This window comes from Cebidichthys violaceus, unplaced genomic scaffold (assembly GCF_023349555.1).
Source record: "Cebidichthys violaceus isolate CVI_PGR_0920_01 unplaced genomic scaffold, fCebVio1.0.p SCAF_253, whole genome shotgun sequence".
Taxonomy (NCBI): Eukaryota; Metazoa; Chordata; class Actinopteri; order Perciformes; family Stichaeidae; genus Cebidichthys; species Cebidichthys violaceus.
The window spans coordinates 35,935-61,889 of NW_027176432.1; the positions used below are offsets into that span (position 1 = coordinate 35,935).

Sequence of the window (25,955 nt, forward strand, 5' to 3'; positions counted from 1 at the left end):
CCGTCACTGGGACCAAAAAAGAATAATTCTAGAGAAGAAAAGATGGACAGACTTCGCAGACAGAGAATACAGATACCATGGTTGTAACTATTCGCAGGTGATTATGTGGGAGAGAAAGATGAATTCCTTTGACTCTAATACTATTCACCCACTCCTTATATTGGTACCTGCTGAGCTGCTTTAATTAGGGCACTGTTCTTTCTCTTATCTAATTAAAAATTAATGCTGAAATAATGAATGTATGTGAGGAAAGCAAGCAGGTGGAATTTGCAAAGCTGGGTTTACAGCACTGAAGTCATTATCATTCTTTTCACATACATGCGTCATTGTTGCTCTCAATCTCGAACCGCCATTCATTTCATTAAGACTTTTTAAAATTAATTAGTTTGTGACATTTCCAGCCCCAGTGAGTACATTCTGATGTGCGGTACATGCACAGCATCAAATGGCAGTGAAAGTTAGCAAGTATAGGCGGGTAAAGAATTCAAACATCTAGCAGCTAAAGTCACATACACTTTGTGGAGTTGGTGCAAACCAAAACGGCAAAAAAAAAGTGAGTAAATATTGGACTGCTCTAAACTCTGCAGCTACATGGGGGTGCAGAGCAATATAACTGTGTCCTATTATGACGTCATGAAACAGGGTTATCTTCTCAATGGACACCTTGCAGCTAGTCGCTTCCGATAGCTGTTCAGTATTTCTTGCTAGAGCCTATAACTGGATGCAGACCGCAATAGGTGATGCAATAGCAGCTATACCGGGGGTCTCATCACGTGCTGTGTTCATCACCACCACAACCTGCCACACAAACACCAGTTGCTCGAGGAGAAAAGCCCGTGCAACTCTGTTTCCAGAGCAACGCTCTCTCTCTCTCTCTCTCTCTCTCTCTCTCTCTCTCTCTCTCTCTCTCTCTCTCTCTCTCTCTCTCTCTCTCTCTCTCTCTCTCTCTCTCTCTCTCTCCCCATCCTTTTCACCAGCTACATGCTCGTTTGCTTCCTTTTTTTTCCCTTTCACTCTCGCGACACTGCGCGCATGCACTCATCAGACCGCTCCGATTCGTATCGCGAGAGTATAACCCCATAGGAGTTTGTAGAGAGAGGCGGTGACCTCATCGTCGTCGCGAGGCGGAGCGAACCGCTGCAACTTTTGGATGAACTTCTGATTTGAAACAAACCGAGAGGCGGTCCGGCTGAGTGCACGGACAACAACAGGCACAGAGCTGGAGAGATTCACAGGTTTTCTGCTACGAAGTCTTTATGTCGGTTCGTTTTTATATTCACCGGCCGTGACGGTGTGTATATGCCGGTGACCGACCCGCGAGAGCGTTATTTTTCCTCTCCAAAGCGCCGACAAGGTGGACATTAATAAAGGTGAGTGCGCTCTCTCTCCTCCGTCGGTCTTCCGACTGACACACAGGCGATATGAACACCGTTAGTTTGGGGTGAACTGCCGAGTTGTGCATGGTCCATTCGCTATCTGTGCATTTCACTTCAAATACACGTCCGTGGGATCCACGCGAGGATATTCAGGTAACACCTTCGGAGGGAAAACTACACCAAAAAAAGTTTACGCACCGCCTTATTTTCCAGCTAATATCAATATTTTATAACTCGCTCTTTCATCAACCACGTCGCTAGCTAACACATTTTGGATTTCGACCAACCATCGATGCCTCTCTGCAAAGACAGCACACAGTTTGAATTTTTAGACACCGTGGCTCTTAAAGAAACAGGAAACTAGGCAGAAAAAATGACCATCGGATAAAGGTAATTGTTGTTTGGTTAAGTCCCCGCGTGACTGGTGTATACTTGGGATGGCTAGCTGTTTCCTGTCCATCTCAACCTCCCTGTCCATCTTTTTTTTTTTTTTTACTTGTGAACGACGACACTTCTGGTGGAGCGGCTCTTCTCTGTTAAGCTCTTCGTTCATGACTGTTGCAGAGCAATGTGTTGTCATGCATCGCTGTCCTTTGCATGGGTTGTTTTTGGACATTTGGACTGTTTTACCAGATTATTGTTAAGTATGGATTCGCATCCTGCAGTGAGGTGCGACCCTGTTGTTGGGTTTTTTTTTTTGCAGGGAAAGTTTATAATTTTTTTTTCTGCAAACCAGACTTGTAGGTTATTAGAATGTTATTAATTGTGCATTAATCTCTTACAGAAGAAAAACAGTGCACTTGCCTTGGAACTTGCAGGAACTCAAATGTTAAGGTGTAATTGCTACTCAGTGCTCTGCCAAAACCAGCCTCATTAATCAAAATGGCCGTCTATGTAGACTACTCAGACTTGAATAGTGATGTAGCAGTGCTACATTTTAAGTGATGAACAGTGCCATAAAGCCTATGGGCCACATAATGAACAAGCTATATCCTGTGTGGTTAAACACAGGTAATGCTTCAGGTTAAAGCACTCACTGTTAGTTAAGACTACATGCAAGTTGGTGAGTCCATGTGTCTGAGCTCTCCTCTGCCCTAATGACACCCTGAGAGGGATTGTTATTCTAAGTGCCCCTCTCCAACCCCCTCCTGCAGCTACTCTGTCTCACTACTTCTGCCATCTCAACCTGTGGAGTCCGTCCCCAGCCTACCAGCTTCAAGCCTCCCAGGGGGCTCTCACACACACACACACACACACACACACACACACACACACACACACACACACACACACACACACACAGGAACACATCGCTTCCTCCTTTGACGAGTCCTAAATGGACCCGTCAAAGAGATCTCTTCTCTATTCATTGGGGCGGCCGGGGTGGGTCAGATTCTCAACCTGAAACACAACGGCAGATTCTCTCCAGAGACGGCATTTCAACTGCTTTTGTCTCCTTTGCCGCTGTGCCTGAAACCCCCTCGAAACTCTGATGTGTTATCACTGCGGTGGAACATCTCTCGTGCAATCGACCCTCCCTTGGTGGTGCTTGTGAATACCAAGGCCGAGCAGATCTGGAGGCTGTGTTTCATTTACAATATTAAGTAGGCTGTTGAAATGGAGTGTGTAGGTGGAGGCGCACGTGTTCTTGTAAGATGCGTATCTGCCGATTTTTTTTTTTTAAAGGGGAGGTGGGAGAAATGAAAGAGGAAAGGGAGGAATTGTCATGGTTTGCTGATTGGCAGCTAAAAGCTTATCAAAAGCCTTTTTTTTTTTCTGGATGTGGAGCAGCTTTCTGTTTGGTTTTCCTGGAGTTAGCTGAAAACTTGGGAAGGGCTTCAACCCTCTCCGGCGTAAGCACAGCAAGGGTCTCTTATTGGGAGTTTCAAAGGGCGATTTTTCCAGGGCCTTAGTCGCCGCTTGCAAGCAAAAAATCTTTAGCGCTGAATTTGTATCAGATACACTGTGATCGCGGTCGTGGTCACTCCTTCAAAAGCCCTTTAATGTGTCGCCTGGGCCTATCTGGAAACAGGCAAGGCTTTTGGCAGCGTGAGAGAAATCTGGCAAAGTGAGGAAGAAGAGGACATTTCAGTCTCAAAGCTGGGCAGCTTGCACGCTTGCTGTCTACGTGCAATGCATTGCGCTGACAGGAGCTGAAAATAGGATCCTACCTGTTTTACGATCTCCCAAGCTAACCTTGCCATGCCCCCCCCCCGGCTCGGTGGCTACTCTCTATCATCTCTGCCTCGTCCTCCCCCTCTGTCTCACTTCTGTCGCTACTTCTTTACTCTCCACCTCCCACGATTTCCTCCTCCCTTCTGCCAGCCGACAGAGTGCCTTCTCCTCTCGCCTCGCTTCCTTCCTGTTGTGGAAAGCATGTCAAGACTCTGACATTCTCATCATTTTTGTCAAGATCCCGTTCCCCTTCCCTCTCCCTGGTTTCCAGTGCTCCTTTTTCCTTCTCTCTGTGCTTCTTGTCTCCCTCCCCTTCTTCCCTGTCTCCCTGCATGCTGGAGATTGGAATGTGAGTTCCCTCTGTTTAAGGTCTGAGGGTGGGCTGTCTCATGAGAAATACCAGATCAAGAAAATACGTATTAACAGTGAATAGATCACACTGCGGGGCAGAATGATTTAATAAAACGACCATGACCCGGTAATTCAGGGTTTTTCCTGAATAGAAAATTCAAAGGTGGCCTTTTTGATTATTTTTTTTTACCTTAACTTGAGCATAATGACACCTTATTGAAAAGTGTTATGTAGTGATGTAATGCATCACTGCTATCTGCAATTGCAAAAGCAGAATCACTCCAGCATGGCTCGTGGATGCTACGCCAGCTATATTGTACTGACCATTATGAGCACGAGTCCCATTACTAACAGGACATGGTGTATTCGTCAGGGAGAGTCACAGTCTGCTGTTATGGATCAACAAGTTCCCCTCTCAAGTGGCGACTCTCCTGTGAACAAATTGGTGGTTGCTTGCAGTGAAGGCTGACGCTGACAACAGGAGGATAGAAATGCAGGAACAAAGGAAAAAAAACAAAGGTGCTTGCTCCCAGGCAGGCCTTTTTTAAAAAAGAGCGAAAATATTGATTTGCACTATGAATGTGAAAACAAAGTTGGCTTATGAAACTTATTAAACTACTATCATACAAACATAATTAAAAGTAGACCGATAGTGGATTCTTAAATGCAGGAAAAGGCTGATAGCTGTGTTTAGGACCTGCTTTGCTTCCGTCTGCTACTTTTGGATACGCTGTTTTTTTTTTAATAACTTTTAATCACTAGTAATCATGAAGTGTGATCTGATGGATTACGTTGTTGGAACATGTTCTTTTTAATTGCAGTGGGCGCTGTGCTGTTCTGTGGCCTTTGACTGGCCAGGATTACTTGTTTTGTTTTTGTTTAGGCCGCCATCGGTGCAAAGTTCCACCGATAATGATTGTTTGTAAAAAAAGTTCCCATCTGTGCCAACCTCTAAACGTTATCAACACCTGCAGTCTACTTCACCACATTTCTGGCTGTGCATTTATATTCCATACAGCCACCTGATGACATCTGAATAGGATGTGGGCTATCAGCAACATAAACATATTGAGAATCCTATCATGCTGATTAGTGGTGCAACGGATCATAAAACTCACAGTTCTGATCGTATCACGGATCAGAGTCACGGATCGGATCAGCACAAAAGATAAAAGGAAGCAAATATAACTTTTAGAAATCACGTTTTTTTTTTGCTCCTGATACTAATTGCCGATCATTGATGATCTATACTGCCAGATACAGATTTGTTGTCAACAAACACTAAATTTTCCCAGATTACATTTGAACACATTTCCTGATTGTATATATTTTGCAGAATGTTGGCGGCTAACGATCGTCAGTGAAACTTTATTTCACACTGTGAAGGTTAACATTAAACTGTGTTGTTGATCCGCGGTTAACATGCGTGCCTGAAACGTGAGGGCGGATCCGTACTGATCACGGATCAACAGTGGTCCGTCACACCACTACAGTCTGTTGATTCAACAGATAGTTGGGCATGTCTGGTTATTTTGATAATATTGCAAAATCCAGAGAGTATTTTTACATTTTTATTCCGGAAGACCCTTATTAGTAAACATAGGTCCGTGTGCTCTGACACGTGACGTGCAAGCCGGCATATTGTTTTCACTTTCAACTAGCAGCCATTGTGTCGTTTTCTCTGATATGTGAAATTGCGTATCTCTTTTGATCCATAGTCTTTTGCCGAGGATAAACGTGGAACCCTGTTGAGGCTTTCATCGGCTGCATCGGGGCCTTTCATAGCAGCCGGAGAAGGAACGAGAGGGCACAAGAAGCACCGGTTAATTTTAGCTGTTCCACCCGAGGTGAGGGGACTTAAAAGCTGAATCTTCCTTGTATTGGATCCCTTTCTCTTTTTCAAATTTCTCCCCTTTGTCTGATGAGAAAAAAACTTCTTAATTAGGGCTGTAAAATTGGATTATAGCTTGTGAAAGCGGAATGGATTATATTAAAAAACACAAAACCCCAGATTTCAGTTGTGACAGATGAGCAACTAATCTATAAAAACATCATGAAACAAGCTAATCCATGCAGAAGTAAACAGAAGGAACATACTGTACAGATGGAGAGCCCCGAGAGAGAGAGAGAGAGAGAGAGAGAGAGAGAGAGAGAGAGAGAGAGAGAGAGAGAGAGAGAGAGAGAGAGAGAGAGAGAGAGAGAGAGAGAGAGAGAGAGAACAGCCTGGATAGTATGAGAACCACGCTTAAATACACTCGGCATTAGCTAGCAAGCCTAATTCTTACAATAGCACAAGCCAGAGTGGAGCCTTATCACCAGCTACAACCTCAACTTTTACAACGGAAGGACTACCAACTATATTTGGCTATTTTGGACAACATCAACAGACGCACCGGTCCAACTTTTCCGACACCAATTCCGACACCTCAACTCGGTGTATCTGCCAATAAGAGTCCTGAAGATACTGGTGTTACTGGGTCCAAATTTCAATCCGAAACACATAATAAATATTGGAATGCTCTGCCATTGACTAAATGTAGGATTGTTATTAAAACATTGTTCTTCTCGCCCTTTAAGCCACACATGCTGCTCCTCTCAATCTCTAAGATGCTCCGACACGCTTGTAAAGTCTACGTTGTTAAGTTTATATTTAAGAAAAGAAAAACGAAATGCCTGCAACAACTGCGCTTCGGTATTTTCATACAGCGAGTGTGATTTAGTTGTGATCTGTTGTGGATCGTTTGCCGAACGGTCACAAGGTGGAACATGTGTTCATTAAATCTGCATCAAAGATGGATTTGTGTGTGAAGCGGACGGTTGTGTCGGAATGTTTTCCTCCCTTTAGACACCGCGATGACGCCGCAAGAACGCGACTGTGCACGACAACTGTAAATCTTATCCCCAAACATGTATGAGGACATTGCCGAAAATTCCCACCAACTGCCTTGCCATCTGTTTACGAGCAGACAGAGCTCTCGAATGTCGGTCTTGCTGGATGCGTAGAAGGATGTTGCTGCTGTCGGCTGCCTGGGCTGGTATTACTGACAGAAGGGCTTTTCTCACCCTGTTGGGTTTTTTAATCGTTGCTGTCTCTTCTGGGCCATTTTGGGGAAGTGTGTGTGTGTGTGTGTGTGTGTGGCTGTGTGTGTGTGTGTGTGTGTGTGTGTGTGTGTGTGTGTGTGTGGCTGTGGCTGTGGCTGCAATCTGAAATGTATGTAAGCTAGGCTACTAGGAAATTGATTGCTCAATGTGATGAAGATGTGATTCGATTGTCTGGAAACAGGTTGAAGTTCTCATGCGATTTGGCTCGTGTAGAATTCTTTTTTTGGTAACTTGAGCTCAGTGTAATTGATATCACATGTTCTTAAGACATGCTTAGCTTGATGGGTTTCTACATATTTTGATGTTGCTGATAGCCCGCATTCTATTCGGATGGTATCAGGTAAACATCAGTGCAATTTCTGTGACTGATGGATTCAACCTGTGAATTCAATTCAGCTTTGTGGCTTGTTAAGCACACAGAGCCATGTGCATGCAAAGCACCGCTCTTGTTGGTTAATGGCTAATCGTTGGTTAAAAAGGGTCAGATATTGGTGAGAAAAGCATCCTCAGTGAGTGTAAATTCTAATGGCTGAAAGCATCACATTGCTCACTGAATCCAGGTCCACCTAAACTGGTTGGTAACTTGGTGCCAGGAGCAAAATCGGAACCCAAACAATCACACTTAAGTTTAACAGCAACGCCCTGTAGTGTGCAAAACTTCAGCCAGAGAGGTAAACATTGAAAGAACATTGTACTAAGAGATTAAAGCGTTTCCATTTGCACCTGAGGAGGCTCTGTAATTGGACCTTTTAACCATTAAAGCCCTGTTCAGACGGGACTATTCTTTTCTCAGAGATGTACTGTGACTTTATTCCGGTCTCCTCCCCCCCCATCTCTGTGTTAAGTGGAGCCTTATATGCTCTCTGTTTTTTGGCATGCTTGTTGGCCTTTTTTATGATTTAGAAAGCACAAAATCTTGTGATTTGCGAAATTTTTGTGAGCTATTCCATCAGCTCTGAACTTGAGTTCTATGGAGTGCAATGAAATATTTTAGTAAATATTTTGTAAACAAGAACAGATCTCCATTTACATAAAAAAAGAAACTATTTGAAGAGGCAGACCCTGCTCACTCAACAGATTTGTAAGCGTTCTACGTACTAAGCTGTGTTCGTTGTGCAGCTATGTGTTAAAACAAGCCTGCTGCTGATGCATTAACACAGACTATCCTGGGAAAGTGGGGATTATTACGAATCCCGTTTTTTTTAATAATTTTGCACCAACTAACACGCTGTCCAGAACAATCCAGTTACCCAAGGAGCATGGCTAATTTTTTTTTCATCACTCATATGCCCCCCGGAACATTTGACCCGTCCTCATGGGACTGTGTTGTCATCCAAGCATCCCGTTGGCACGAGACATCCACTCAATTTGTTGCCTGAATTACTCAGATAAAGAAATAAGAGCATGGTTAATTGTATTACATAACGCATGCAGTTCAGTTTGGGGAAAAGAGCACTTCTGTCTTCTGCATGTACTGTAGACTCTGACCATGTTAATGACTGATGAATGCTACAGACTCTATCTGATCCTTGTTATTGTTGTGCTGCTGTAACCTATGATAATCTCTCCTTTTTGTGGGTCCAAGCTGGCCAGTGAGTCTGTCTTCACTACTGTCTTCATATCAATGAAAAGTGTGATTAGTATAATCAGGCATTGCAATTCAGTCTGGATGTTTGACTTTTACTCAGTCAATTAGCAGTTTGATTCTGACAAATGTTTAGGTATTTAACAGGCTTTGTGAAATGTTTCGATTTCCTTAACAGACACGTGCTTTTCTCACATGTGGCTGTAGGGAAACCTCTTCTGACGACAGTCACACAAGTAGGCACAGGATGAAAGGGAAACACGTCCGGGTCATTGTTCATCACCGCTGGATGGAGTCGCCCCTCTGATCTAAAGGAAACCGTTACTACTTGAAGTTTGGGAAAGCTGTCATCTGTCGACGGTGAGCTTCTTTTTATGATCAAGTGCTGCATGCAGAATGTGAAGCGCTCAGAAAGTTTTGAAGCGGCTGCCTTTTTTTTTATCAGATATGAGGAATGTTGTGTTCTTCTGTGTCGTACCACACTTTGCATATTCGCCCCAGCGTGAATAAGTGTCTCAGAGAGATAAATGTGGCTTTAGAGTGGTTTCCCATCATTGGAATTGATTCATTAAGTGTGCTGTAATTGACAGTCTCTGTGATTACACTGTCAGTTTGAGTCCTCGTCCTCGGCTATAAGGCCCCGCCGAGCCACGGCAAACCAAACGGATCATCTTGTGGCCGTGTTGATGTTTCTGGTAATGTGGCTCCCTGAGAGGGAGGGGCTATGTTCAGACGCTGGAACACACATTTTAGGCATTGATGTGGTGCTGTGCTCAAGATATCATGAAAAGGAAATCTGTAATAAGTTCTAAGTGATGATTTTGAAAGAAAGAGTTTTAAGGCGGTCTGTTGGTACTACTGCTCCTTCCTTAATAAGCAAATGAACTCTCTACCAGAGTCATTATGTACCACCTGTGTATAATACTAAAAATACAGAAACAGATTGCTGTAATTACCACAGTTGATCAATGTTGTCCTGTTATAGATGAGCGATCTATTATTATTCATCAAGAGTTTAACTGATGATGCTAAGCTGCCTCATCCAGACTGTGTCAATGTGGTCTGATCACGTTTGTTTGACATCAGTTTTAATGTGTTGTATCTCAGTATAAATTGTGCTTTTAACTTACTACAGCATGCTCTGAATATTTGCTGAGAGCACAGTGAAGGCTTCAGCCTCCTCCGGCCTTGAACAGAGGAAGCAGCGAATGATTTTATGGAGGTTTCTTGCTGCTAACAGTGAGTCTCGTGCCGATTTGTCTTCCAGCCTCTTTCTCTTGTTTGTGTTGAAACCTTCAGTTCAGTAAACAGCGCATCTACTATTCATGTGATCACACACTGGTATGGGAGTATGGTTGTACAAAATGGCACGAATCTGGACTAAAGACCGCTGAAACAAAAAGTTGCATTCGGTAAACGGCTGAAGGAAAAATGAGGCATATTGAGTGAATTTTCATAGAATGTAATTTCATTAAGAAAATAAGGCTCCAGCAGTCGCTCATCGTGCCAAAGAGAAAAAGAGCTCTGGCGTATCGTCGTAATGAAAGTTCTCTTGCCTGGGCTCTGGGCTCCAAGGAGGTCTTGGATTTTGCCAAGAGAGGTAAACATAAATCCATCTTGATGTACTGAGAGCAGCAGCTTTTGGCCGAACCTCTCAATAGTTCTCCTGCTTTGCAGATCCACGTACTGACGCTAAGCCAGAGAGAATGCTGACAGCAGTGGATTCCTCACTGACACTTGTCTGGCCATGTTTAGAACTGGACTTTGTTTTGTTGTTTGTTTTTCATTTCATTTACTTGTCTGACAATACTGAAAAATAGCCTCCATAGTTTAGACTTCATGTTGTGTGTTTGTCTGACCAATAGTTCAAAAAAACCCAAAGGCATTTCATTTACAAATAGGTCAAACAAAAAGCAGATTATATCATTATTCCGATGATAAGATCCAGAATCTATTCTACAAACATAAACTACTAGACGACAGGACTCAAGTGAACCTGCAGATGATTATTTTTTTTTTAAACCAGAAAAATGAGGACACGGTGCCCAGTCGTTCAACATCTGGCTTGCAGGTGGTGGAAGCAGAAACCACAACAGGAAAGTGGCCTGTCATGGTCCTCTCTGCTCACTGTGCTCATCCAAGAAGGGGAGTGTTCTGAGAGGGGACGGCCTCGAGAACCCGAGTCCAGTTTCCATCGTTTGGCTTAAGAGATTTCAGGTTTCAGGCTTTGTAAAGTGTTTGGTAAAAGTGCACCAGCCTTTTCTCTCGGTTCATCCCAGCAGGCTTTTTAGCTGGGTGTTCAACGGCGTGCTGCACAATGTGAGAGAGCGCTGCGTGTACACAATAGGGACGACCTCATTGTTTTCAACTTCATCCTGATAAAGGACAATGAACTCTGCATGCCACTGTGTGTGTGTGTGTGTGTGTGTGTGTGTGTGTGTGTGTGTGTGTGTACGTACGTTCCCACCTCAGAGGTGTGTATTCACCTTCTAGTTTACAGAGGTTCTTAAAATATTTACTCAGGGTTTAACTGGTTAATGATTATTTGGACAGGCAGGATTGCGTGTTGGCTTACACACACTGTGGTATGTTGTTGCAGAGAAGCCAGCTCCAATGGGCTTTGTTGCTGGTGTCAGTTAGTGAGCGCAATCCTAACCTCGCCCTCCTGAACTTCTGCTCAGACGGCCTGTTAACGAGTCCTGATGGGTGATGTGGAGAAAAATTGCACATTGCCATCAATTTGACCAAATGCCTCCATACGGATACTGCAGTGATGTTGTAGGGTTGACTATTGGTGCTGATGATGATGTGGATATAAAGGTAAATGCAAAAAACAAAAAGAAAACGGCTCGAGCAGTCTGGTACAGTTACATCACTGTACTGTAATGCAGATTTTAAACCCACTTATTACGATATCCAAAATCTGAGGCGATTGCTAGTCTCAGATTTATGTGCTTTAATTTCCAATCAGAGTGAAGATGGCCTGTGTTTTAGTGTTGTGATTTCTGTCTTTTAGATTAAAAGAGTTGAAACGATTAGTCGACTAATCTATAAATTGATTTTTGATAACTGATTTATCTGACGTTTTCTTTCAAGCTATTTCAAACATTCTCTGGTGCCTTAAATGTGAGATTTAGCTGCTTTTATCTCCATATGGCAATATGTCATCTTGGGCTCTGAGAAATTATGAGGGGAAACTTTTCACTGTTGGCAGGTCATTATTGAATTAATTAATTAAATAGACTAAGTGATGATGAAACGAATTGATAGTTGCAGCCCTTAAAAGTGTATATTTTATAATATCCCAATGTTCACAAACCCAGAACTTGTTGTCACCTACCAGTAACCTTCTGTCAGCTGAATAAACAACAACAGCCCCAGTCTGGACTCATGGATCCTGTGATCACCACCTTGTCTGTCAGAAATCCCTCACAAACCCGTTTCTTCTGCATCTGTTGCTGCCTCGTTAGCCAGCCACTCAAATTGAGCGGGCTGCTCGGTGGCATCGGGGGGTGCCTCTTTAAAGGGTCACTGGAGGCACAGAGCTTTGATCCATTCCGGTGGCGTTCTGACAACTTCCAGCTAATGCCTCCTCCGCCCGGTCTCTCCAGCTGAGAGGAGGAAAAGCTTGATCACTGGTTTATGGGTGCGAGTCGTGTGAGCTGAAGCAAGCAGGGTTTTCATCAGGAAGTAACTGGCGCATGGGAGGAGAGTTGACCGCCCGGACGGTTCATTCGAACGACAGCAGGCCAGTTTAGGAGTAAAGCATCTTCAATGAGGGCCCACAGGGTTGTTTTTGATGAAGAGACTGAAGCCCTTTAACTCCTCATAAAGCACTGGGGAGGGGGGGGGGGGCGCATAAAGGCCACGGTCGAGGAGAGGTTGAAAAGGAAAGGGACTCACTTCAGCCTGCCTCTCTTGTTCTCTGCATTTAACGGTCTTGTCACTGACATACCGGTTTGAAAGAAATGGCCTTTTTCTTGTACTTGGGGGGTGGTATATGCTGTTGCTTCATGAATTCATATGTGTCGGGTTTGTGGCCGTGTGTCTGATTTATACCAGGGACTGTGAGAGGCCAGGTGTAGACATCTAATGGGATATCAGACGATTTGAATACAGCACGATTGTACTCCGACGTCACACAATCTGTACCCGGGGATGCAAAGAGTATCCAGAGGGTTGTAGCTCAAAAGCACCGCTGGGTTCTCCTCGCTTCCTGACATGAGATTCAATAAGCTAATGTTGCCAGGCAACGGGTGCAATTCCACTTTTAGCAAGTATTGCTTAGTAACAAAAATGTGTGTCCAAGAAGTAAAGGCAGGATCGCTGGAAGGATCAATGATGGAACCAAACCCTGGAATCGAATCATTCAGTCGGGGTTTGACACAGCAGCTGCTTTAGTATATGACTACCTTTTATGTCCTATTCAGTTGATGGGGAAAACATGAACACAATAAGCTGCTAGTCAATGCATCTATGCATGGGCTTTATATATATATATATATATATATATATATATATATATATATACTGTATATATTTTCTTTTTTTTTCCACAGCTGAATCCTCCACAAATATCCCCACAGGTTGTGTCCGATGCTCTTGTATCACAACGCACCTCAGCCTGCAAAAACGGCCAATGGTGCGCTAGTGGGAGGCGGAGTGGGTGGAGAGGGGGGGGGTGGTGTAGTGTGAACAAGGCCTGCGGGGGTGGTGCTGCTGCGTTACATAACATCAGACGGACCCAGCTGTGTTGTGTTGTTCAGCCCATGGGTGAAGTGGTGCCAGCCGATCCGACTGATGCGTCCACCTGCGCTCATCCAGCGTGGGTCCAGGATCAGGGTCCAGGTCAATGAACAGGTTGACCCCTGAAGAGACTGATCACATGCAGTCGGTATGGATCGGAGGCAAATTGAAACGGGCAAAAAAAAAAAACACGAGACGGCAGCACCGACATCCCCTCTGTGTTGCCATGGCAGCACGGTTGTTGTGTTGACAAGAATCTTTGCAGTGTAACGATAATGCAGGGTTCTAACAACGGTAATTAGAAGCCATTTTTATTCTTTTTTTTCTTTTTGACATCTAAAGCTTCTTCCTGTACCACTTTCTTATCCCTACACAGCCACTCTTCAGTGGAGCAACGCACCCTTTCATCATGTGGTGTAGAAAAAGGCAGCTTACACCAGTTAGTGCTATCTTCTCCTCTTTGTGTTGCCAATGTGTTACACGGTGATTGTGGACAGGAACCTCTTGTGAAGACTCCGTTGCCGTTAATTTCCCCAGGAGGCTGGTGCGTTTCATTTGGCAGACTCTGCCTGTGACATAAACCTTGAAAAAAAGAACAATATGCTGCAGGTGTCTCTTCCAGGAAGGGGCTTGTCGTCCTCCACGCTCTGTTTAAAAAGGCGGTATCGGAGTCACTATCATTAAAAGCTCATCACGCTGCTCTCTCAGACCTCTGTAATTAAAGGAAGAGGCGTCCGCACTTTAACTTGGACTCTGTGTCTCTGACGCAGCATTAGAGCGAGAGACACACACACACACACACACACACACTTGTATTTACCGTTTAATAAATACAAGTGTGTTTGGTTTGTTTTGAACAAACACTGAAACTCAAACTCCCCTATACACATTAGTCATTAAGGCGCTATAACCACTGAAAGAAATGTCAGCAGCACTGTCGGCTGTGATCTATTTGTGTTGTATTGCCAAAGGAAATGTCCAAATCAACAGGGTCAACTCTTGATGTTTGGTGGGCGTGTTCAGTGAAAAGCTTTGAGTTTAATACATCTATTTTTGGTGTGCCTGTTGTATTGATGAAAATGTAATAGGCGAGAGGTGGAGATCTTCAAAGTTGCCAGTTGATTATCACATTTCTGTTATACAACCCACAGGAACTTGAGTAAAAGCACAATTTCTTTGAGGGGAAAAAAATGAGTGGGATAAAGTGAGGAGGTGGGGCACAGAGAGAGTGAGATGGCCACAAAGATTAAAGAGAGACGCATCGATAGCAACAGGACTGGTTAGAGACGATGCAGACGGGTAGAGATAAGCAGGGGAAGGAAGATGGATGGAAGACGAAAAAGCGGGTAAATGCAGAGGGTCGAGTGGTAGAGGTTTTAAAGTGATGCATGCGATGGAGAAGAAGATCCATCCCCCCCCGCACTTAATTGTTTTTGTTTTGCCGGGGAAAGCCCCAGATGCCTGTAGTCAAGCAACGGCTTGACCCTTCCTTTGGTTGTGAGCTGTGGGGCTGAGGGCACTGCACAGAAAGCTTAGCAGTAAGCCTTTTCTTCCAAGGCCTTTTCTCTGTTTTGCCCCTTTGGGAGGTGCAAAGCCTCACATCTGTCAAAGTGTCACAGGGCTTTGCTGTCCGCAGCCCTGTCCTCCTTCCATCCCTTTTAAAACCAGCGATTACCCAGGAACCCCTGCACACCGTTTCTCACGGCCATTAAGCATGCACTTGTCAATCGGGCCTCCTTCGTCTTTTGACCGATGGCCTCGCGGCCGGTTTAGACCTAATCAATAGTGCAGATTTTCTACCTCATTGCTCTCCAACCATTGGCCTCTAAGAGACGTGTACGCATAGTTAAATCCTGCACAGATTCATTTTAATTAGCTGCCAACTGTTTTGTTGGAATACAATCAAATCAAACACAAGTACACGGGGGTCTCTTCAGCTGGTTTGGAATCACTGGTGTTTAGTCTCATGGTGCATGCATGGTCTAGCAAGCGATAGCTAGATACAGTATCTAAAAAAAAAAAAAAAAATCTGAATATTTGCCAAAACTGATGTGAGACATGAGTTATGAAGAGTCACTAAAAGAACCACCTTTAGTTAAGCACGTTACAAAAGATTGTTCAGACTGTCGGCACAATAAAGAGAAGAGCGAGAACAGAGCACTCGACTAGCTGCTAAGTACTGGGCTTGTGTCTTCAGATGTCACGATTAAAAGCCTCGCATGTTGCCTCTCTCCCTCTTATTTACCTCCATGTCAGAGCTGTCATTTTCCTATGTGTTGTTTAGGGGCAGTTCTTCCTTACCAAGCGTATATGTATGTGGTCGGGAAGTTGGCTCACGTCTCTGACCATCATTGCCTCCTGACTTTATGTCATGTGAAATAACACGCTTGAAGTAAATGATACTGCATTTGATATTTGATTCAGAATCGTACAATATGAATCGGATCATATTGTTAAGAAACACAGAGTTAGATACGAGGGCTGTCCACCAGTTTCATCTGTTATTATATAGACACAAATAAACAAAGCATGTGGTTCTTCTTGACAAAATACAGCAGACAGATTGTTATGAAACGTATATCATGGATCAGTGAGCAACTGTATACACACACACACACACACACACACACACACACACACACACACACACACACACACACACACACACACACACACACACACACACATACATAGCTGCAAACTTGTCAGCTTTTTGGTAGGTAGATCTTGAAGTCTTGCCCATTTCGTACATTTTGTCTGGACCACACTTTCAAATTCAAACAGACGCATCTCGTTGGAAAAAAATCACCTGTATTAATATTCTATAACAATAATCTATATACAGTGCATTAAAGACTAAAAACATTTTTAGGTGACCAAAAGGTTACAATTAACTTAACTGAGCTTTAAACATTCCATTTTACTTTTCTCTCTATAGTTGTTTCCATGTATTTGTACTCCTCTACACTTTTAATGGTGTCATTCATGATCACTGGGGACAGAGAGGAGTTTCTGCTAAAGTCAATGATCATTTATTTTTCTATTATTTATGTTTAAAATCAATGAGTGATCTGAACACCAGCTGTACAAAGTGATTGATCTCAGCTCTGTAGCTGGTCTCATCGCCACTTAAAAGGCCTATTAGAGCGCCGTCATCTGCAGATTTGATCGTTGTCCAATGGTTAACGCACTCATTGGTATACAATATGAAATGCAGAGGCGTGGGGACACAACCTTGTCTGCGCTGATGACAGATGGCTGTCCTCCATGGACGTGGACGCACTGTTGCCTCTCAGTGATGGAGTTATACATCCATCCTATGCGGGTATGATTTACTCCCAATGCTACTCGGCTCCACTGTCAATAGATCTGCCCGGACAGTATTAAAGGCAGATGAGAAATGTGCAGACAGTATGTGCACATGAGATGATTGGGTCTCCAGTTGTCTGTGACCTTGATTCAGAACAGTTGCTGTTGCATCCTGCACACTTCTCCTTGTTATATATGAAAATTATAAAGCCATCATCTGACCGTGGGTTTCAGATTTAACGCAAGATAAAAGAATTTGTTCAAAACATCTCATAATTACTGAAGTTATTTTAAATCATTTAATTCTGAGGGATTTGTCTTTTTTTAGGTAGGTAGGTTATTTTAGACACTTTCCATTTCCATGGAAGTATTTACAAGTCCAGTGATGCTTCAAAGAGTTTAGTGAATATATATATATATATATATATATATATATATATATATATATATATATATATATATATATATATATATATATATATATATATATATATATATATATATATATATATATATATATATATATATAAATAAAGCTTAACTGCTTCACAGCACTTAACTGCTTCACAGCACTTTTGTATAGTATTCCCATCCATTCCATCAGGGCCGATGGATTTCCTAGTATTTATCTGCACTTCCTCCAATGTTACGGATATTAGCGTGCCACCCTCTCTCCAGTTCCCCTTGGGCTCGAATTGGGAGGATCTATGAGTCTCATTAGTTGAAAAGGGCAATTTAGATCATTAACCTGCTGTTTGTGTCGGTCCACTGTGAGTTCATGCCAACCATTGTGTATTCCACGCCATGCCCTCCTTGCATTGTTGTCTTTGAGTAGCTGCTCCGCTTCATTCATTCTTCGTTGTTTATTTTAAATGCCAGTTCTTTTCCGATTGGATGATATATGTTTATGCGTATAAACCTCCCAGTCCGTACATTCGAAGCAACCTTGTAAAGTCAATACGCTGTCCTCATCTCGTACTTTCACTGATTTGAGTTTTTCAGTTTTTGGAGATATTTCTCAAAGTGCCAGGCGAAATGTAGCGAGGCGTAACAAGAGGCAAGAGTATTTACAGTGACTCGGCTTAGCCGTGGCAACCCTTTGCCTCTGCTGTTGTTTATTGTGTGAACGCCAGGAGAAAGAAGAACCTCAAGAAAGCGACGTGTTGTTGTTGTTGTTGTGGGCCGGAGGTTTATGAGCTCTGTGGCTGGGGGATACGGTAGCTGTGATTCATAGCTTTCATTATCGAGGTTCTACCCCACCGTTGGTTCCCAATAGACGCCACACAGACCTGCACATCCACTTGAGGTAACTGCCGAGGCTTGTACTTTGCCAGCCTGTGGCGAGGCAGAGGTGCAGAACAGTTTAAACTGTCTAAGGAGCCGCTTTGACCACAAGGATTAAATATTAACGCTGCTCCGGGTCTGTAGCACGGGGTGAGGTGCAGGTGGCTTTTAGAGACACGGTGCGCGCACACACACACACACACACACACACACACACACACACACACACACACACACACACACACATGGCCGCACACACTTTCTCGGCTACCTGAATCTTTGATATGTGTCCTCACTGTGAAGTGTAGAAGAGGGGGAAGTGGAGAGAATGGAAAGCTTTTTCCAGTTGAACTTGTAAACTCACGTTGGGACTCTTCTCTCCGTTACCATTTTCTTTACTGCCTCACTTTATCTTTTTATGTTTCCCTCTGTAGCACCCTTCTTGGCCCTTAACCCCCTCTTTTGTTTTTTTTCTCAAATTTAGCTCGTTTTCTATTCTTCCTCTCATTACCTCACCTTCCTCTCTCCCTCCCTTCCCGTCCCTTGCTTGTGGACTTTCAGTTCTGGTGTGATTTACAGTTGTAGCAGAGGATCTGCTACTTTGGTCATGCTTTTTTTTTTTTTCCTTGCCACATTTTGTCAATTTCCCTCTGTGCACAGATGATTCCCAGGCTTCTTCAGACACACAAGCTTTCTCCTTTTTTCTTTTCTTTTCCTTCCTTTTCTTCTTTTTCCTCTGTTCCTACTAATTCTACTCGTCTTTTTGGCTCGATGGCACCGATACTTGGCTTAGAAAGCACTTAAACTCCTCAACACTCTTGATTGACATTAGTTCTCTCAATGGGCTCTTGGTTTGTTGACTTGTGGAAAATTGCACATAATTACACGAGTTGCGTAGACACAAGTAAGCAGTCGTAGCCACACACTTCTAATCACTGTAACCCAGATGATAGTAAATCTGAAGCTTCTGTGGTCGTCGGGTGAACTCCTCCTGGCAAATTCAAGAGCTTCACGAATAGCTTGGCCCGTCAAAGCTCGCTGGCCCTCAGTGCGAGCGAACACTTACGCCAGGTTCCTCTGAATAGCAGCAGCGGGCCTAATCCAGGCTCCTCTCTGAAGAAGATTTAACTGACAAATAGATTTGATACAGCGGCTCCGCCAGCCGTGTATCCCTGTTTTTCTGAAGGGCTGACGAGTGTGGGAGAGGAAAACCGAAGCTTATGTCCCCACGACTGAGGAATGGGGAAAAGCAGCGCAGCTGAGACTCGATGGGGAGCTGTGGCCAAAACAATAAAGACAGGTTTAGGATGTTCAAAGGTAGTGAGGATAGGTGGCAGAGGAACAAAGCTGCTTAAGCTGGCTCGCGGTGGCTTCGAAATGAAATCCACGGAGAAATGTGAGTTTCTGCAAGTTCTAGCTCTCCCAAACACCTGCATGGGGCTTCATAGAGTATGCTTCCTCAGTCTGCGCCACGTCGCATCAGAGGCACATACTTTCGTTAGCCGCCACGATTAGTCAGGAAAAAGGTTGTCATTGTGAGGAAGATTATTTCCGCTCTCTCGTGTCAGCCATCTTTTGTTCCTCAGAGCCCCGTCGGAGCGTTCTTTTGAAGAGACTGGTACGGTGACATGATGGCACACCCAAGGCCAGCCTAACAAGCACAGAGTAGGACCATAAAGTTATTGTTTTTTAAATGGTTTAAGTTAAAATGGAATCAAATCCCTTCAGATTATTTGGGTGTTTCCACTGTGGTTCTCAATAAGGACCATCAATAGCTGACTGGGAAGAGAAGTAGCTCCTGAAATCCTCTCCTGCGTTCTTGTGCATCCTGCCAAACATCTGGACGTTGTCTCTTTTACGACCTGCAACTTGAGCCAATGCTCCGTCTGAACCCAGTGTACCACTGACAGCATGATTTGTATTGTCAAGCTGTCTACTAAAAAAATGTTGCCAAAGTACACGTCCTTCTTAATCACTGCGTTTTCTTTGGTCATATTGGTTATTGTTTTATGGCTAATGGATGAAACATGCTTCAAATCTACAGTGAGAATACATAATAAGAAGGAAATGAGCCGTTGGTCTTGTAAACTTTACATTCATGGGATGTTTTGCAGATTGAATTTGACATTTGGTACTTGACTCTACTTGGCGGACATAGTCTCTAAATCCAAGGCATTATGTAGCTGAGAGGCCAGAATATGTTTGATGTCTTATCACAGCTTCTCGAGGAGGTTCAAAAGACTTCCAGATTGATCTTTCTTTTATATTTCCTAATTTCAAAGTTGCAGTAAGATGGCCTATGCCTCGCTCCACCGGCTGGTGTAAACGCATGCGGAGAAGCTCGTGGCTTTGGCCTAAGACATGAACTCTCCTGCCAGCCCACTCAATGGCTTCACCAGCTCTGACCTGCTCTGACCTGCTCTTTTTCTTCCTTTCTCTGCTCTCTAAAACCTGCGTCTCCTTCTCATTTCTGTGCCTTCGTCTGTCCGCCCTTCCCAGAAACTATTTTGATGTCTCCCAGCTAGCAGTCACGGTATCGGTCATAGTTCTCTGCAGTCCTGTACTTCCCCGGACAAGCTTAAATGAATTATGCCGTTTTTCTTTTAAAGCTCTTAAGTCCATTGCATTTTTTTTTTTTTACAATAAATATCTGTGTACAATTAGTCATGTTTAATACATAATTTAGATTAAGTTGAATTAGTTTCACCATGTTTTCTAGCCTGCTCAGCAGCCATCTCTTCAGAATCACTCACACAGTAGTGCTGGGCGGTATACCGGTTTTAATTTCCCGTATGATATTCATTTTTCATACACCGCCATGCATAGCCGAAACAACTGCTGTCGCTCTTCAACAGGCAGCAAAAAATATTGTTCGCCCGACGAGCGCTACGGTCGGAGCTAGTTGTCTTAATAACCCACAACTAACAGGGCAACACCACGGGACAACAGTTTGTGACACATAAACAATTTGTAACACTAACAATTGTACATTTATAAAATTACACCGCCGAACGGCATGCTGGGTACAGCTCGCTAGCTACCCCGTAGTACAAGTCTGCTAACAGCTGGGAGAGGCTCCGTCGCGTTACTTGAAGAACAGAAAAGAGCGATGCGGGAGGAACAAAGACTTTAGCTTTTTTGGGTGTTTTGGTTAGACACATATGCAACGCTGATTACCGTGTAATATGTGTGGTATTTGTTATAAATCTACGTTGGTACATAGAAGGTGATAAGAAGCTGTACTGGGAGGGGCTTAGGACCCAGGGGAATGTAGGTGAAGGAAACAGGAAGTGACGGAAGACACGCCACACAAACCGCTGTTCACCGCTCGCCGACCGGTTCTTGTGTTAAAAATGTCCGCTTAATAATTAAAAGAGCGATAAAATAATTTTTGGCGTTAATTAATTAATGCGTTAACGCAGAAAAAAAATACCGAGATGTACCGTGAAACCTCCAGAATCTTACAAAATACCGTGATACACATTTTTGGTCATACCGTCCAGCACTAACACACAGTATTTTGGATTTTCTTCTGATCTTTTGAAACTAAGCCGTCCAAAACCGGTGTTTTTGGTTTTATATCCAACTCCCCCTGAGTCGTGTGAACCAACAGACTGAGGCTTTATAAATGTGTTGTAACAGGACTCACAATCATTAACTAGTAACACTAACAGAGCATGACTAATGGACAAGTTCTGTGAGCGTGTAGCCTCGGGAAGCCAATCGAAGTTAGGGCTTGCAGCAGTAGTCACCACCGAGGATAAGTGGTAGAGTGGAACAAAAGCTTTCCCACTTAATTACTGTTGTGCATGTCTCATTCCAGTTGGCATGCTCATTCAAAATTGCGTATTTTCTTATTATTTCCTACGACAGACTCCAGATTTCTAAGCCAGAAAACCTAAAACGGAGTTCTGTAACGGGGTTAAAGCCGGCTGCACCAGCCCAAGATAACATCCGCAGATCTGTCGAGCAGGGGAAGATGAATGGAGAGTGTGTGTGATACAGTAGGATGGGATGCCAGACAGAGGTTTGGCATAAAGTTGACTCATGCTTGGGTTATGCGTGTCTTTCATCAACTAAGCAACGGTGCATCGTGGTAGAAAATGTGTGTGTGTGTGTGTGTGTGTGTGTGTGTGTGTGTGTGTGTGTGTGTGTGTGTGTACTGAGCAACCGTGTCCATGTGTTCCAGTTTGCATAGAGTAGAAGGTCTCCCCCACATGGACATGGGTGGACCATTAGCAAGCCTCATTAGGCTGACTGCCTGCATAGAGAAACAGACTACGGAGTGGTCCAAAGGTCCAGGTTAGCGGTCTGTGCTAATAGCTCGGCACATAAAGGGATGGTAATGAAGCTGACTGGATACAAATGGATTTGCAGACTAAAATTTGTTTAAGTTTGGAGGAAAGGATTGGAATATAAGAATATGTTTGTTGTTTATTATCATAAGAAGCATTTTTTTCCCGGTTCATTGAATGTATACACATCAGTGTTTCCCATTAATTACCGAGGCTGTGGCGGCTCACAGATCTAGCTTCTTATATTTGCTCCCAAAGTGCACCAGATTGATGCATTTAATTAAAATCTATATATACAAGATTTTCTTCTTTTTCATGAGCCTGGATCCCTGTAAAGGCTGTAGATTTAATGATGGAGAAAACTGCTATCCTCCAGTGAGCTGATCACAAGATGAGCTGTGTCAGTGTTGGTCTCATTAAGCTTATAGCTGATGACAGTAAGTGGTTTATCGCATGTTCACTTCACTTACCACCTCTGCTAAACACGTTCCCAAATCACTACCAGGTGTTGAATACAACTGGAAAATACATGTGGTAATGGCTCAGCAGACTAGCTGTTAAAACACTTTTTTTGTGGGAGGAAATCCTTGAAACCTCAAGTGTGATCTAATCTCATTTATGAGACAGTGAAGACAATATGCTGCATGTTGTCTTGGATATCAGATCTTCTTTCAGGTTGCAAGAGACGTCAGTGTTTACTTTGCAATTCCTTTGGAAAAAAAAAAACAACGTTATCCCAGTTTATGTGACAACTTCTGAGCCAGATGATTTTTCTATATATGAATGTGTCCTTGGCCAGAGCTGGATCAGTTTAAGCTCACATCAAGTCAAGTCAAACAGATTGTGTTTGTCAGATCTGTCGAACCATGTTGCTATAAGTCGGGGCAATATAACAAGATAATCACTGGATCGGTGATATCTGGTGGGAAGCGGAACGTTAAAGTTGGTTGTCGTTAGTTCAAATCACGAAATCAAATGAATTCACGGGACCACACAGATGGAACTTATATTAAGTTTGCCGAGTCGGCGGCGGCTGCTTCCTCCTCAGCTCTCCAGGAAATCCAGCCAAACCTCCACAGAGAGGAATTGAAATGTGTGTGTGTGTGTGTGTGTGTGTGTGTGTGTGTGTGTGTGTGTGTGTGTGTGTGTGCGTGCCAGATTACTTGTCGAGCTGTGAATACACTGGACACTGCACTCTGTTGACCTTTGTCACCTATTATGCTAGAGAGCATGTAACGTTTGAAGCATGCTTAGTGACTCTTCCTTTGCACTCAACACGAGCTGGCTATGAGCATCATAAATACAGACCACTTTTCTATCTACTCCTATGGACGACCTTTATTAGACTGTGAAAGTTAAGGTTTGTGACTCGTTGTAGTCACGGTGATTTTTAAAGTCTCATAGTGTGATGGTCCTTAAACTTGGATTACCTCTACCATTGTGAGCTACTCTATTAAATGAATGTTTCCCCAGAGGCTTCTAGAGCTGATTTTATACTAGCTGAAAGCAGGAAAGCCCCTTCAGCCATTCCTCCAGTTAGTAATGGATTTATTTGCAGGCTATCATAAACTCATGCACACTTTTTCCCGGGTCACATTATCAGAATTTGCATTAGAAAAGGAAATATCTTGTTGTTGTCTCTGTCTCTGTCCTCCTCTCTCTTTTTTTTTTTTTTAATCAAGACTCTATTGTGCACTGTTGTGAGCAGGTCTTTGTCCTCACTGTGATTTGAGCTTTTTGTATCAGGGTATCAGATAAAAACTAGTCCCTCAAGGAGGAGATATCACTGAACCAAATTCTGACTTCTGGAATTCTGGGCAGGTTGCTCTTGATGAATGTGAGAATATGTTTTGCTGCACCTGTCTTAACTCTAAGGATGTTATTGGTAAAGCAACACAGTTATAGTCCAGAGAGACGGTGTCTTGTCAGGTTTCTCCATCTTATAAATCTGAAATTACAGTTGATTACAGAATTACTTTCAAATTACGTTTAATCCAGAACATACTCATTAGTTAGCTGTTTGCCGCTCATTATTTCTCACAGACTCTTTGATCCAGATACTGAAGGTCCTGGTTCTAAACTGTTCAGTTTATAAACTTAAGCTGATATTAACGAGGAGAATGAGACTCCTGGTTGTTCACCTGACATGACCAGCTTGACCCATTTCCACATTGTCACACAACTCATGCAGAACGATGGTCTTATTCATCCAGTCACATGCCTACTGCTTCCTAAACGCGCGCATCTTCACTAAAACCTTTCTATTTAAAACACTGTGGACTCGCTCTTATGCGTAGCGGGCACGTGTATGCGTGAGGCTGTTTATGTTGTGTTTTAAAATATGTACATTATTGTTAATTAAAAAAAAAAGATCCGTTTCTCTTTCAGGGTCACCCGACGGCCGTCAGACCGTATCACCCGGAGTCCGCTGGCCTGGACGAGATACCGGGATCCTCGGTGAGCGTCCGCCTTTCTCAGTTGGGTTTTTTGAGGGTCTGTGGTCCGTTAGCTGGTTCTGTTCAATTTGAGTTTAATTCATCAGGTAGCATTTGTTTGTCAAGAGACTTGTTCTGCTGTTGCGCTTATTCTTTCTATTACAGAGCTGTACAGAAGAAGTTTTTCATCAGTTGCCACCTTTGGTGAAAATTTGCTGTTGACAGATATTTGGTACCATTAGTTTTTTAACGGCAGGCTTCCCTTTATACTCTCTGAACAATTGACTAGCCATTTTTCTCTATTCCCATGCCATTTTATTCTGTAAACATTTGTTTATTGATTATTATTTGACTGCATTCCTCTACTTTATACAGGAATAGTAGATCATCACTGGATTGTGTTAGAAAGGTAAAGCCACTCATTTGATTGTACATGTTTTATTCCTATTGTCCACAGTCGAGTTATTAGGTCTTTCCCAGCATTTGAAAGTTGAAATGCCCCCTCCTCTATCTTCACCCACACTCCACAGATGGTGGGTCTAGCAACTCGTAGTTCAGTCGGGGGGCAAACATGCCAAAGGATAATGTTCTGCTTTTCCTAGGCTAGTGATAAGGTATGATAAACATGGGAATAATCTATTATATACAACTATAATGTATAGATTGTAAAAATGAGGAGTAGTCTGCTTTGAGATGAAACATGGTGAGTAGGCGGGGTCCTTATCCATGAGACAGAAACGGCATGTTTTGTTCCAGTAAATGCTTCTCTCTCTCTCTTTCCGTTTCTTTCCCTCTCTCGCTTCTTTTTCTCTCTCTCTCACCTCCTCCTCCAACCAGCAATGCTGCTCTCCTCCCCTCCCACACACACACACACACACACACACACACCACACACACACACACACACACACACACACACACACACACACACACACACCACTAAAACATTTGTGCCAGTACTCCCCTTATTCACATGTTGCCGTGTGTGTCGGCTGGTATCTGCAATCTCTTGCTACTAATTCCTATTTATTGATTATTTCTTTAATACCTTAATCAGTCGTGATTTTTATTATAGTTGTATTATTATACTTGTGCTATACATCTTATATTTATCAACGTGGTGTTAATACTTAAAGTGATTTCCTGTGTGTTTTTTTTTTTTGTAGCCTATAATATCGCTCTATAACATATTTTAGGATGCCTATTAGCCTGGAATCAGCCAGACAGTGTGTGAGATATTAATTTGGGCTTTAGGAGCAGCGTCCCAGTCAGGATGCTTGAACACATTATGCAGCAG

General features: G+C 43.2%; 1 long non-coding RNA gene across 1 annotated transcript; it reads left to right on the forward strand.

Annotated features, from left to right (window-relative positions):
• The first annotated feature begins 1,157 nt into the window (after positions 1–1,157).
• LOC137879767 (uncharacterized) lies at positions 1,158–25,511 on the forward strand. The gene is made up of 3 exons (XR_011103761.1): positions 1,158–1,370; positions 8,797–8,949; positions 24,612–25,511. It is a non-coding gene; the product is annotated as an uncharacterized lncRNA (long non-coding RNA).
• Positions 25,512–25,955: the final 444 nt, after the last annotated feature.